Here is a 12,542-nt window from a genome sequence, read left to right as displayed (position 1 = left end):
TTAGCCCCTGCTCTGGCGCGAAACTGGACAAAGGAAAGGGGAGTGACCACTCCCCTGACCTGCACCTCCCCTGGGAGGTGTCCAGAGCTCCTCCAGTGTGCTCCAGACCTCTGCCATCTTGGAAACAGAGGTGCTGCTGGCACACTGGACTGCTCTGAGTGGCCAGTGCCACCAGGTGACGTCAGAGACTCCTGCTGATAGGCTCCTTCAGGTGTTAGTAGCCTATCCTCTCTCCTAAGTAGCCAAACCCTCTTTTCTGGCTATTTAGGGTCTCTGTCTCTGGGGAAACTTTAGATAACGAATGCAAGAGCTCATCCGAGTTCCTCTGCATCTCTCTCTTTACCTTCTGCCAAGGAATCGACTGCTGACCGCGCTGGAAGCCTGCAAACCTGCAACATAGTAGCAAAGACGACTACTGCAACTCTGTAACGCTGATCCTGCCGCCTTCTCGACTGTTTTCCTACTTGTGCATGCTGTGGGGGTAGTCTGCCTCCTCTCTGCACCAGAAGCTCCGAAGAAATCTCCCGTGGGTCGACGGAATCTTCCCCCTGCAACCGCAGGCACCAAAAAGCTGCATTACCGGTCCCTTGGGTCTCCTCTCAGCACGACGAGCGAGGTCCCTCGAATCCAGCGACTCTGTCCAAGTGACCCCCACAGTCCAGTGACTCTTCAGTCCAAGTTTGGTGGAGGTAAGTCCTTGCCTCACCTCGCTGGGCTGCATTGCTGGGAACCGCGACTTTTGCAGCTACTCCGGCCCCTATGCACTTCCGGCAGAAATCCTTTGTGCACAGCCAAGCCAGGGTCCACGGCACTCTAACCTGCATTGCACGACTTTCTAAGTTGGTCTCCGGCGACGTGGGACTCCTTTGTGTGACTTCGGGTGAGCACCGTTTCACGCATCCTCGTAGTGCCTGTTTCTGGCACTTCTCCGGGTGCTACCTGCTGCTGAGAGGGCTCCTTGTCTTGCTCGACGTCCCTTCTCTCTCCTGGTCCAATTTGCGACCTCCTGGTCCCTCCAGGGCCACAGCAGCGTCCAAAAACGCTAACTGCACGATTTGAAGCTAGCGAGGCTTGTTGGCCTTCTTTTGGCGGGAAAACACTTCTGCACGACTCTCTACGGCGAGACGGATCCGTCCACCAAAGGGGAAGTCTCTAGCCCTTTTCGTTCCTGCAGAAATCTCAGCTTCTTCTCTCCAGTAGAAGCTTCTTTGCACCCGCAGCTGGCATTTCCTGGGCATCTGCCCATCTCCGACTTGCTTGTGACTTTTGGACTTGGTCCCCTTGTTCCACAGGTACCCTAGATTGGAAATCCACAGTTGTTGCATTGTTGGTTTGTGTCTTTCCTGCATTATTCCTCTAACACGACTTCTTTGTCCTTAGGGGAACTTTAGTGCACTTTGCACTAACTTTTCAGGATTTTGGGGAGGGTTATTTTTCTAACTCTCACTATTTTCTAATAGTCCCAGCGACCCTCTACAAGGTCACATAGGTTTGGGGTCCATTCGTGGTTCGCATTCCACTTTTGGAGTAAATGGTTTGTGTTGCCCCTATCCCTATGTTTCCCCATTGCATCCTATTGTAACTATACATTGTTTGCACTGTTTTCTAAGACTATACTGCATATTTTTGCTATTGTGTATATATATCTTGTGTATATTTCCTATCCTCTCACTGAGGGTACACTCTAAGATACTTTGTCATATTGTCATAAAAATAAAGTACCTTTATTTTTAGTATAACTGTGTATTGTGTTTTCTTATGATATTGTGCATATGACACTAAGTGGTACTGTAGTAGCTTCACACGTCTCCTAGTTCAGCCTAAGCTGCTCTGCTAAGCTACCATTATCTATCAGCCTAAGCTGCTAGACACCCTATACACTAATAAGGGATAACTGGGCCTGGTGCAAGGTGCAAGTACCCCTTGGTACTCACTACAAGCCAGTCCAGCCTCCTACATTGATTGTGCAGCGGTGGGATAAGTGCTTTGAGACTACTTACCACTCTTGTCATTGTACTTTTCATAAGAGAAAAATATACAAAACAAGGTCAGTGTATATACACATAGCCAAAAAGTTTTGCATTTCCTCTTTTCACTCTTTTCTAAGTGCTGAAAAGTACTTCTAACTTTCTAAAAAGTTCTAAAAAGTTTTAAAAGTTTTTTCTCTGTCTTTCTAAAAGCTCTGACAAACTTTTTATCTTTTACTATCACTTTAACTCTCTCTAAAAATGTCTGGCACAGGCCAAAATGTTGATCTGTCCAAACTTGCATATGACCACCTTAGCTGGAAAGGAGCAAGGAGTCTCTGTGTAGAGAGAGGTTTGAGTGTAGGGAAGAATCCTTCCGTGGAACTGTTAATTAGCATGCTTAGAGAACAGGATAAGGCTAGAAGTGCCCCATCTGTAGAAAAAGTAGCTAATGGTTCTCAATCTGATCCAGGGACTCCCCCAGGAAAAGATTCTGGAAAGAAACTTCCTAGCCTGCCCATTACTAGACAGTCTAGCATAGTTGGTAATGATGATGAGCCACACCATACAAATAGTGTTGTCTCACATCATAGCAAAAGCATTTATTCTCACCATACTGGTAGTGATGTTTCTGTTAGCCAAGCTGTTAGGGTGGCTTCTGTAAGGGACAGGTCTCCTTCTGTCCATTCTCACCATACTTCTGTTTCAAGGCATGTCCCTCCCACCCACCCTGATGACAGATTGTTAGAAAGGGAGCTCAATAGATTGAGAGTGGAACAAACCAGACTGAAGCTCAAGAAGCAACAGCTGGATTTGGATAGACAGACTTTAGAAGTAGAGAAGGAGAGACAGAAACTGGGTTTAGAAACCCATGGTGGCAGCAGCAGTATTCCCCATAGTCATCCTGCAAAAGAGCATGATTCCAGGAATCTGCACAAGATAGTTCCCCCTTATAAGGAGGGGGGTGACATTAACAAGTGGTTTGCTGCACTTGAGAGGGCCTGTGTTGTACAGGATGTCCCTCAAAGGCAGTGGGCTGCTATCCTATGGCTATCATTTAGTGGAAAAGGTAGGGATTGGCTCCTTACTGTGAAAGAAAATGATGCTAATAATTTCCAAGTTCTTAAGAATGCACTCCTGGATGATTATGGCTTAACCACTGAACAATACAGGATAAAGTTCAGAGAGACCAAAAAGGAGTCTTCACAAGACTGGGTTGATTTCATTGACCATTCAGTGAAGGCCTTGGAGGGGTGGTTACGTGGCAGTAAAGTTACTGATTATGACAGCCTGTATAACTTGACCCTGAGAGAGCATATTCTTAATAATTGTGTGTCTGATTTGTTGCACCAGTACTTGGTGGACTCTGATCTGACCTCTCCCCAAGAATTGGGAAAGAAGTCAGACAAATGGGTCAGAACAAGGGTGAACAGAAAAGTTCATACAGGGGGTGACAAAGATGGCAACAAAAAGAAGGATGGTAAGTCTTCTGACAAGGGTGGGGACAAATCTAAAAATGAGTCTTCATCAGGCCCACAAAAACACTCTGGTGGGGGTGGGGGGCCCAAATCCTCTTTTAATCAGAACAAGGAAAAGAAACCATGGTGCTATTTATGTAAAATAAAAGGCCATTGGACAACAGATCCCAGTTGTCCAAAGAAAGGCACCAAGCCTCCTACCACTACAACCCCTACTGCTACACCTAGTGTCCCTACTAATAGCAGTGGTGGTGGGAGCAAACCTACTAATAGCCAATCCAAGGGAGTAGCTGGGCTCACTATTGGTAACTTAGTTGGGGTTGGCCTTGTTAGGGAGGCCACAGAGGCTGTGTTAGTCTCTGAGGGGGCTATTGATTTAGCCACCTTAGTTGCTTGTCCCCTTAATATGGATAAGTACAAGCAGCTACCCCTAATAAATGGTGTTGAGGTTCAGGCCTACAGGGACACTGGTGCCAGTGTGACTATGGTCATAGAGAAACCGGTCCACCCTGAACAACACCTACTTGGTCACCAGTACCAAGTAACCGATGCTCACAACAACACACTTAGCCACCCCATGGCTGTTGTAAATCTCAACTGGGGGGGGGGGTTACTGGTCCAAAGAAAGTTGTGGTAGCTTCATATTTACCTGTAGACTGTCTATTAGGGAATGATTTGGAGACATCAGCTTGGTCAGATGTGGAGTTGGAGGCCCATGCAGCAATGCTGGGCATCCCAGGGCATATTTTTGCTTTGACAAGGGCTCAGGCCAAAAAGCAAAAAGGACAGGGAAGCTTGGATCCTGGAACAATGGACCAAGTGCTCCCTAAAGCTAGGGCTAGTAGAAGCACACCACTTCCTACTATCCCTCCCTCTACAGTGGATTCTACTTCTGAGGAAGAAGAATTCCCTCCCTGTGCAGAACCTACACCAGAGGAGCTGGAAGCAGACACTGCTGAGCTTTTGGGTGAAGGGGGGCCTGCCAGAGAGGAGCTGAGTTTTGCCACAGCAAAGCTGTCCCACATTAGAGGGTCTCAGACAGCAAGCTGTCAAACAGGCTAATGGGGATGTCAGTGACTCTCACAGAGTTTACTGGGAGGACAACCTCTTGTACACTGAGCATAGGGATCCTAAACCTGGAGCTGCCAGGAGATTAGTGATTCCTCAGGAGTACAGAAAGTTCCTCCTAACCCTGGCACATGACATTCCCCTAGCTGGGCACCTGGGTCAAATGAAAACTTGGGACAGACTGGTTCCATTATTTCATTGGCCTAGGATGTCTGAGGACACAAAGGAATTTTGTAAGTCCTGTGAAACCTGTCAAGCCAGTGGCAAGACAGGTGGCACCCCAAAGGCACCCCTTATTCCACTGCCTGTGGTTGGGGTTCCCTTTGAAAGGGTAGGGGTTGACATAGTTGGCCCCCTTGACCCTCCTACTGCTTCAGGCAATAGGTTTATCTTGGTGGTAGTGGACCATGCCACAAGATATCCTGAAGCTATTCCTTTAAGGACCACTACAGCACCTGTAGTGGCAAAGGCCCTCCTGGGAATATTTTCCAGGGTGGGCTTCCCAAAGGAAGTGGTATCAGACAGGGGAAGCAATTTCATGTCTGCATACTTAAAGGCCATGTGGAAGGAGTGTGGTGTAACGTACAAGTTCACAACACCCTATCATCCACAAACAAATGGACTGGTGGAGAGATTTAATAAAACTCTCAAAGGCATGATTATGGGTCTCCCTGAAAAACTCCGCAGGAGATGGGATATCCTTCTACCATGCCTCCTTTTTGCCTACAGGGAGGTACCCCAGAAAGGAGTGGGCTTCAGCCCCTTTGAACTTCTTTTTGGACACCCTGTTAGGGGTCCACTCACACTTGTAAAGGAGGGTTGGGAACAACCTTTAAAAGCTCCTAAGCAGGATATTGTGGATTATGTACTTGGCCTCAGATCAAGGATGGCTGAGTACATGAAAAAGGCCAGTAAAAACCTTCAGGCCAGCCAAGAGCTCCAGAAGCAATGGCATGATCAGAAGGCTGTTTTGGTTCAGTACCAACCATGGCAGAAAGTGTGGGTCTTGGAGCCTGTGGCCCCAAGAGCACTCCAAGATAAATGGAGTGGTCCCCACACAATTGTTGAAAAGAAGGGAGAAGTCACCTATTTAGTTGACTTAGGCACTGCCAGGAGTCCCCTTAGGGTGCTCCATGTCAACCGCCTGAAACCCTACTATGACAGGGCTGATCTCTCCCTGCTCATGGCAACAGATGAGGGACAGGAAGAAGACAGTGATCCTCTACCTGATCTCTTCTCTTCCACAGAACAAGATGCTCTGGTGGAAGGTGTAGTTTTGGCTGATTGCCTTACTGCTGAGCATAAAGACAATTGCATAAATCTCCTAGATCAATTCTCTGAACTCTTCTCTACTGTGCCAGGTACCACTTCTTGGTGTGAGCACACTATAGATACTGGAGACAGCTTGCCTGTCAAAAGTAAGATCTATAGGCAGCCTGACCATGTCAGGGACTGCATAAAGCAAGAGGTCCAGAAAATGTTAGAACTAGGAGTGGTTGAGCACTCTGACAGTCCATGGGCTTCTCCTGTGGTACTGGTACCAAAACCCCATTCCAAAGATGGAAAAAAGGAAATGCGGTTTTGTGTAGACTATAGAGGTCTCAACTTAGTAACCAAAACTGATGCTCACCCTATACCCAGGGCAGATGAGCTCATAGATACACTGGCATCTGCCAAGTATCTAAGCACTTTTGACTTGACTGCAGGGTATTGGCAGATCAAATTGTCAGAAGATGCTAAACCTAAGACTGCATTTTCAACCATTGGAGGACATTACCAGTTTACTGTAATGCCTTTTGGTTTGAAAAATGCACCTGCCACTTTTCAGAGGTTGGTGAACACAGTCCTGCAAGGGCTGGAAGCTTTCAGTGCAGCATATTTGGACGATATAGCTGTCTTTAGCTCCAGCTGGGATGATCACCTCGTCCACCTATGGAAAGTTTTGGAGGCCCTGCAAAAGGCAGGCCTCACTATCAAGGCTTCAAAGTGCCAGATAGGGCAGGGTAAGGTGGTTTATCTGGGACACCTTGTTGGTGGGGAACAGATTGCACCACTTCAGGGGAAAATCCAAACAATTATTGATTGGGTTCCCCCTACCACTCAGACTCAGGTGAGAGCCTTCCTAGGCCTCACTGGGTATTACAGGAGGTTCAATAAGAACTATGGCTCCATTGCAGCCCCTCTTAATGACCTCACATCCAAGAAAATGCCTAAAAAGGTATTATGGACAGCAAACTGTCAGAAAGCTTTTGAGGAGCTGAAGCAGGCCATGTGCTCTGCACCTGTCCTGAAAAGCCCTTGTTACTCTAAAAAATTCTATGTCCAAACTGATGCATCTGAATTAGGAGTAGGGGCAGTCCTATCACAACTTAATTCTGAGGGCCAGGATCAACCTGTTGCTTTTATTAGTAGGAGGTTGACCTCTAGAGAAAAGCGTTGGTCTGCCATTGAGAGGGAGGCCTTTGCTGTGGTCTGGGCACTGAAGAAGTTGAGGCCATACCTGTTTGGCACTCACTTCATTGTTCAGACAGACCACAAACCTCTACTTTGGCTAAAACAAATGAAAGGTGAAAATCCTAAATTGTTGAGGTGGTCCATATCCCTACAGGGAATGGACTATACAGTGGAACATAGACCTGGGAGTAGCCACTCCAATGCAGATGGACTCTCCAGATATTTCCACTTAGACAATGAAGACTCATCAGGTCATGGCTAGTCTTATTGTCCTTCGTTTGGGGGGGGGGGTTGTGTAGGAAAGTACCATCTTGCCTGGCATGTTACCCCCATTTTTCACTGTATATATGTTGTTTTAGTTGTATGTGTCACTGGGACCCTGGGAACCCAGGGCCCCAGTGCTCATAAGTGTGCCTGAATGTGTTACCTGTGTAGTGACTAACTGTCTCACTGAGGCTCTGCTAATCAGAACCTCAGTGGTTATGCTCTCTCATTTCTTTCCAAATTGTCACTAACAGGCTAGTGACCATTTTTACCAATTTACATTGGCTTACTGGAACACCCTTATAATTCCCTAGTATATGGTACTGAGGTACCCAGGGTATTGGGGTTCCAGGAGATCCCTATGGGCTGCAGCATTTCTTTTGCCACCCATAGGGAGCTCTGACAATTCTTACACAGACCTGCCACTGCAGCCTGAGTGAAATAACGTCCACGTTATTTCACAGCCATTTTACACTGCACTTAAGTAACTTATAAGTCACCTATATGTCTAACCTTTACCTGGTAAAGGTTAGGTGCAAAGTTACTTAGTGTGAGGGCACCCTGGCACTAGCCAAGGTGCCCCCACATTGTTCAGAGCCAATTCCCTGAACTTTGTGAGTGCGGGGACACCATTACACGCGTGCACTACATATAGGTCACTACCTATATGTAGCTTCACAATGGTAACTCCGAATATGGCCATGTAACATGTCTATGATCATGGAATTGCCCCCTCTATGCCATCCTGGCATAGTTGGCACAATCCCATGATCCCAGTGGTCTGTAGCACAGACCCTGGTACTGCCAAACTGCCCTTCCTGGGGTTTCACTGCAGCTGCTGCTGCTGCCAACCCCTCAGACAGGCATCTGCCCTCCTGGGGTCCAGCCAGGCCTGGCCCAGGATGGCAGAACAAAGGACTTCCTCTGAGAGAGGGTGTTACACCCTCTCCCTTTGGAAAATGGTGTGAAGGCAGGGGAGGAGTAGCCTCCCCCAGCCTCTGGAAATGCTTTCTTGGGCACAGATGTGCCCAATTCTGCATAAGCCAGTCTACACCGGTTCAGGGACCCCTTAGCCCCTGCTCTGGCGCGAAACTGGACAAAGGAAAGGGGAGTGACCACTCCCCTGACCTGCACCTCCCCTGGGAGGTGTCCAGAGCTCCTCCAGTGTGCTCCAGACCTCTGCCATCTTGGAAACAGAGGTGCTGCTGGCACACTGGACTGCTCTGAGTGGCCAGTGCCACCAGGTGACGTCAGAGACTCCTGCTGATAGGCTCCTTCAGGTGTTAGTAGCCTATCCTCTCTCCTAAGTAGCCAAACCCTCTTTTCTGGCTATTTAGGGTCTCTGTCTCTGGGGAAACTTTAGATAACGAATGCAAGAGCTCATCCGAGTTCCTCTGCATCTCTCTCTTCACCTTCTGCCAAGGAATCGACTGCTGACCGCGCTGGAAGCCTGCAAACCTGCAACATAGTAGCAAAGACGACTACTGCAACTCTGTAACGCTGATCCTGCCGCCTTCTCGACTGTTTTCCTGCTTGTGCATGCTGTGGGGGTAGTCTGCCTCCTCTCTGCACCAGAAGCTCCGAAGAAATCTCCAGTGGGTCGACGGAATCTTCCCCCTGCAACCGCAGGCACCAAAAAGCTGCATTACCGATCCCTTGGGTCTCCTCTCAGCACGACGAGCGAGGTCCCTCGAATCCAGCGACTCTGTCCAAGTGACCCCCACAGTCCAGTGACTCTTCAGTCCAAGTTTGGTGGAGGTAAGTCCTTGCCTCACCTCGCTGGGCTGCATTGCTGGGAACCGCGACTTTTGCAGCTACTCCGGCCCCTGTGCACTTCCGGCGGAAATCCTTTGTGCACAGCCAAGCCTGGGTCCACGGCACTCTAACCTGCATTGCACGACTTTCTAAGTTGGTCTCCGTCGACATGGGACTCCTTTGTGTGACTTCGGGTGAGCACCGTTTCATGCATCCTTGTAGTGCCTGTTTCTGGCACTTCTCCGGGTGCTACCTGCTTCAGTGAGAGCTCTTTGTCTTGCTCGACGTCCCCTCTCTCTCCTGGTTCAATGTGCGACCTCCTGGTCCCTCCAGGACCACAGCAGCGTCCAAAAACACTAACCGCACGATTTGCAGCTAGCAAGGCTTGTTGGCGTTCTTTCGGCGGGAAAACACTTCTGCACGACTCTCCACTGCAAGTGGGATCCGTCCTCCAAAGGGGAAGTCTCTAGCCCTTTTCGTTCCTGCAGAAACCTCAGCTTCTTCTGTCCAGTAGAAGCTTCTTTGCACCCATAGCTGGCATTTCCTGGGCATCTGCCCATCTCCGACTTGCTTGTGACTTTTGGACTTGGTCCCCTTGTTCCACAGGTACCCTAGATTGGAAATCCACAGTTGTTGCATTGTTGGTTTGTGTCTTTCCTGCATTATTCCTCTAACACGACTTCTTTGTCCTTAGGGGAACTTTAGTGCACTTTGCACTCACTTTTCAGGGTCTTGGGGAGGGTTATTTTTCTAACTCTCACTATTTTCTAATAGTCCCAGCGACCCTCTACAAGGTCACATAGGTTTGGGGTCCATTCGTGGTTCGAATTCCACTTTTGGAGTATATGGTTTGTGTTGCCCCTATCCCTATGTTTCCCCATTGCATCCTATTGTAACTATACATTGTTTGCACTGTTTTCTAAGACTATACTGCATATTTTTGCTATTGTGTATATATATCTTGTGTATATTTCCTATCCTCTCACTGAGGGTACACTCTAAGATACTTTGGCATATTGTCATAAAAATAAAGTACCTTTATTTTTAGTATAACTGTGTATTGTGTTTTCTTATGATATTGTGCATATGACACTAAGTGGTACTGTAGTAGCTTCACACATCTCCTAGTTCAGCCTAAGCTGCTCTGCTAAGCTACCATTATCTATCAGCCTAAGCTGCTAGACACCCTATACACTAATAAGGGATAACTGGGCCTGGTGCAAGGTGCAAGTACCCCTTGGTACTCACTACAAGCCAGTCCAGCCTCCTACAGTATGGAAGTGTGCTGGGTCCCACCTCAATCCCCCTCCCCCCGCCCGGTACACCCCTTAATAGGCCAATTTCCCAAGGCCCTACCTCTGGCCAATCATTAGTGAATGGAAATGGGTGGCAGAAGCAGGCCTGGGCTTAGGCCTCAGCCCAGGGGGGAGGGAGGTTATGCGCTTTTGATCACCCACAGGGGCCAAAGATGACAAGGGACAGTAGGGGCACCCCAGGGGCTATGTATGGGGGCTGCAGCCCCCAGCAGGCTGAGCAACAGCCTCCAAGAACAATTTAGGCCAGCCTAATGTTCAAGGGCCTCAGGCTGTGCCACAAGCAATCTCCCACAGCCCCCTCCTACCTGTGTCTTGACAGACAGATTCAGGCCAGACTTCCTACTGGATCCAGTTTGCTGAGCTCCCACGAGGGTCAGTCCCCCTCACATCCATGACTAGGGGAGTTAGGAATCCTGCTCAAGCAATAGAGAGGGACCACAGGAACCAGGGTCAGCAGGCCCCAAAGCCACTCCCCAAGCGTAGCACAGGTTCCAATGAGACAGGGGATGGTCCATGGCCACGAGGCTTCAGATTTAAAAAAATAATGGCCATAGTCGAGTCCTGCAAAGTTCGGATGTTGCCTCAGGTCCTTATGGCACTGGTAGGTGCCCAGCCATTGCGGATTACTGCCTAATTATTTTATCGGCCAGCAGAGCCCCTCTCTGCAGCGGCCATCTTGCTGCTCGGCTTTCTGGCACTCCCTCTGTCAAACTACCTTTACACTTTGGGGCAGATTTGCAAGCCCCTAGTGCCTCCTTGCGCCACATTAGCGCCATTGTTTTATGCTAATGTGGCGTTAAGAAGGTGTTTTTGCCATGCCAAATTTATAAAGAGGCGCAATGCATGAATTGCGCCACTTTGCACCCCCTTGCGCCACATTATGCCTGCGCCAGGCATAATGTATGCAAGGGGGGTGTTCTGGCATTAGGAGGCCTGCAAAAATGGTGCAATAAAAACTACAAGATTTCACTGCACCATTTTTGGTGTCATTTTTAACACCTGTTCAGAGCAGGCATTAAAATGACGCACCCATATTAACCTATGGGCCTCCTTGCGCTTTGCTCCAGTAGTGCCAAAATGTTTGACGCTAGTTGAGCAAAGTGCCACAATAGCTCAAACATTTTGACGCTATTGGCCTAACGTATGCCGTGGTGTGCCATATTATAAATACGGTGCACCCAAGGTGTCGTTAGGTGGGGCAGGGGCGATGCAAGAAAAATGACGCATCAGTGCTGATGCGCCAGTTTCTTTTAAATCTGCCCCTATGTCCAGTAGTGTTATTTCTTATTCTGTTGCCACCACATCTCAGATTATTAATGAAATATTTTTCCCCTTAGGTCTCTTCTAACCATTAAAATGTCATATACTTTATTTTGATATATTCTGTCAAGTTTCATTTGGTATTGAACGAATCTTGACCTGTCGCGCCACATGATCTCTCACAGGTCTCCTTTTTCCACTAATATGCAATATCATGTATTCCAACATCATTGTCATAAGTGCCCCGTTTACCTTTTGGTGGTGGGGTTGTTTCTGTCCAAGCAGAGAGATCAAGTTTATTTAAAGACTTGCAGCTCACAAAGTCCTGTGGATATTCACTGCCTTTGAAGATGTCTATTGGCACCTCTGTGAGACCACTGTTGTCACAGATGATCCGTGAAAGTGAGGTGGTACTGAGAGCCAAACGCTGCTGCTTGCTGAAAACACCAGCATTCTGCCACCAAAACCTGCAAAATAATTGGAAGAGACCAATGATAAACGTTTCAGATTACTTATGAGTGATCATTAGTACAGTAAGACCAATATTTATTTGTCACAGTCCTTATCATCCCCAATCGCTGACTTGTAACATCCTATTTTAGTGTACCAAAGCAATGCCATGATCATATAAAGACTAGACAGTGTACTGGTAAGGCAAAGCATGTAAGGACTCTGATGAGAAAGAAGCAGACTCCTTCAATCAATTTGTGCTTTACCACTTGATGAAATATGAGAGGAGTGAACTGTTTACACTCTACAATACCATGCATGAGTAAACAAAGACCCACGGGTGTGATATTGAGGCAACCATGAGTTTATTGGGAAAATTTAGTCATCCAGAGAAAAACAACATCTTCACTATCTCGAGCAAAAGTCCAATGGAGACAATCCCTTGGATGCAGGAGATCATTTTGAACAATGTTTGCGTGGGTGCATATATATCGGTATTGATATGCTTGTCAAGGACACACCTTGCTTTT

At 47.8% G+C, this 12,542-nt stretch overlaps 1 long non-coding RNA gene across 1 annotated transcript in view; it reads right to left on the bottom strand.

Moving 5' to 3' along the window:
• The window catches only part of LOC138294111 (uncharacterized), a 130,423-nt gene extending 118,298 nt beyond the window's left edge, over positions 1–12,125 (bottom strand). Inside the window, exon 1 of the long non-coding RNA XR_011203193.1 lies at positions 11,815–12,125. This is a non-coding gene — a long non-coding RNA (uncharacterized lncRNA). The remainder of the gene's footprint in view (positions 1–11,814) is intronic.
• Positions 12,126–12,542: the final 417 nt, after the last annotated feature.

Source organism: Pleurodeles waltl, chromosome 4_2, assembly GCF_031143425.1.
Source record: "Pleurodeles waltl isolate 20211129_DDA chromosome 4_2, aPleWal1.hap1.20221129, whole genome shotgun sequence".
NCBI lineage: Eukaryota > Metazoa > Chordata > Amphibia > Caudata > Salamandridae > Pleurodeles > Pleurodeles waltl.
The sequence above is the reverse complement of the archived record's forward strand: the minus strand, read 5'-3'. Positions and strand labels throughout refer to the sequence as shown.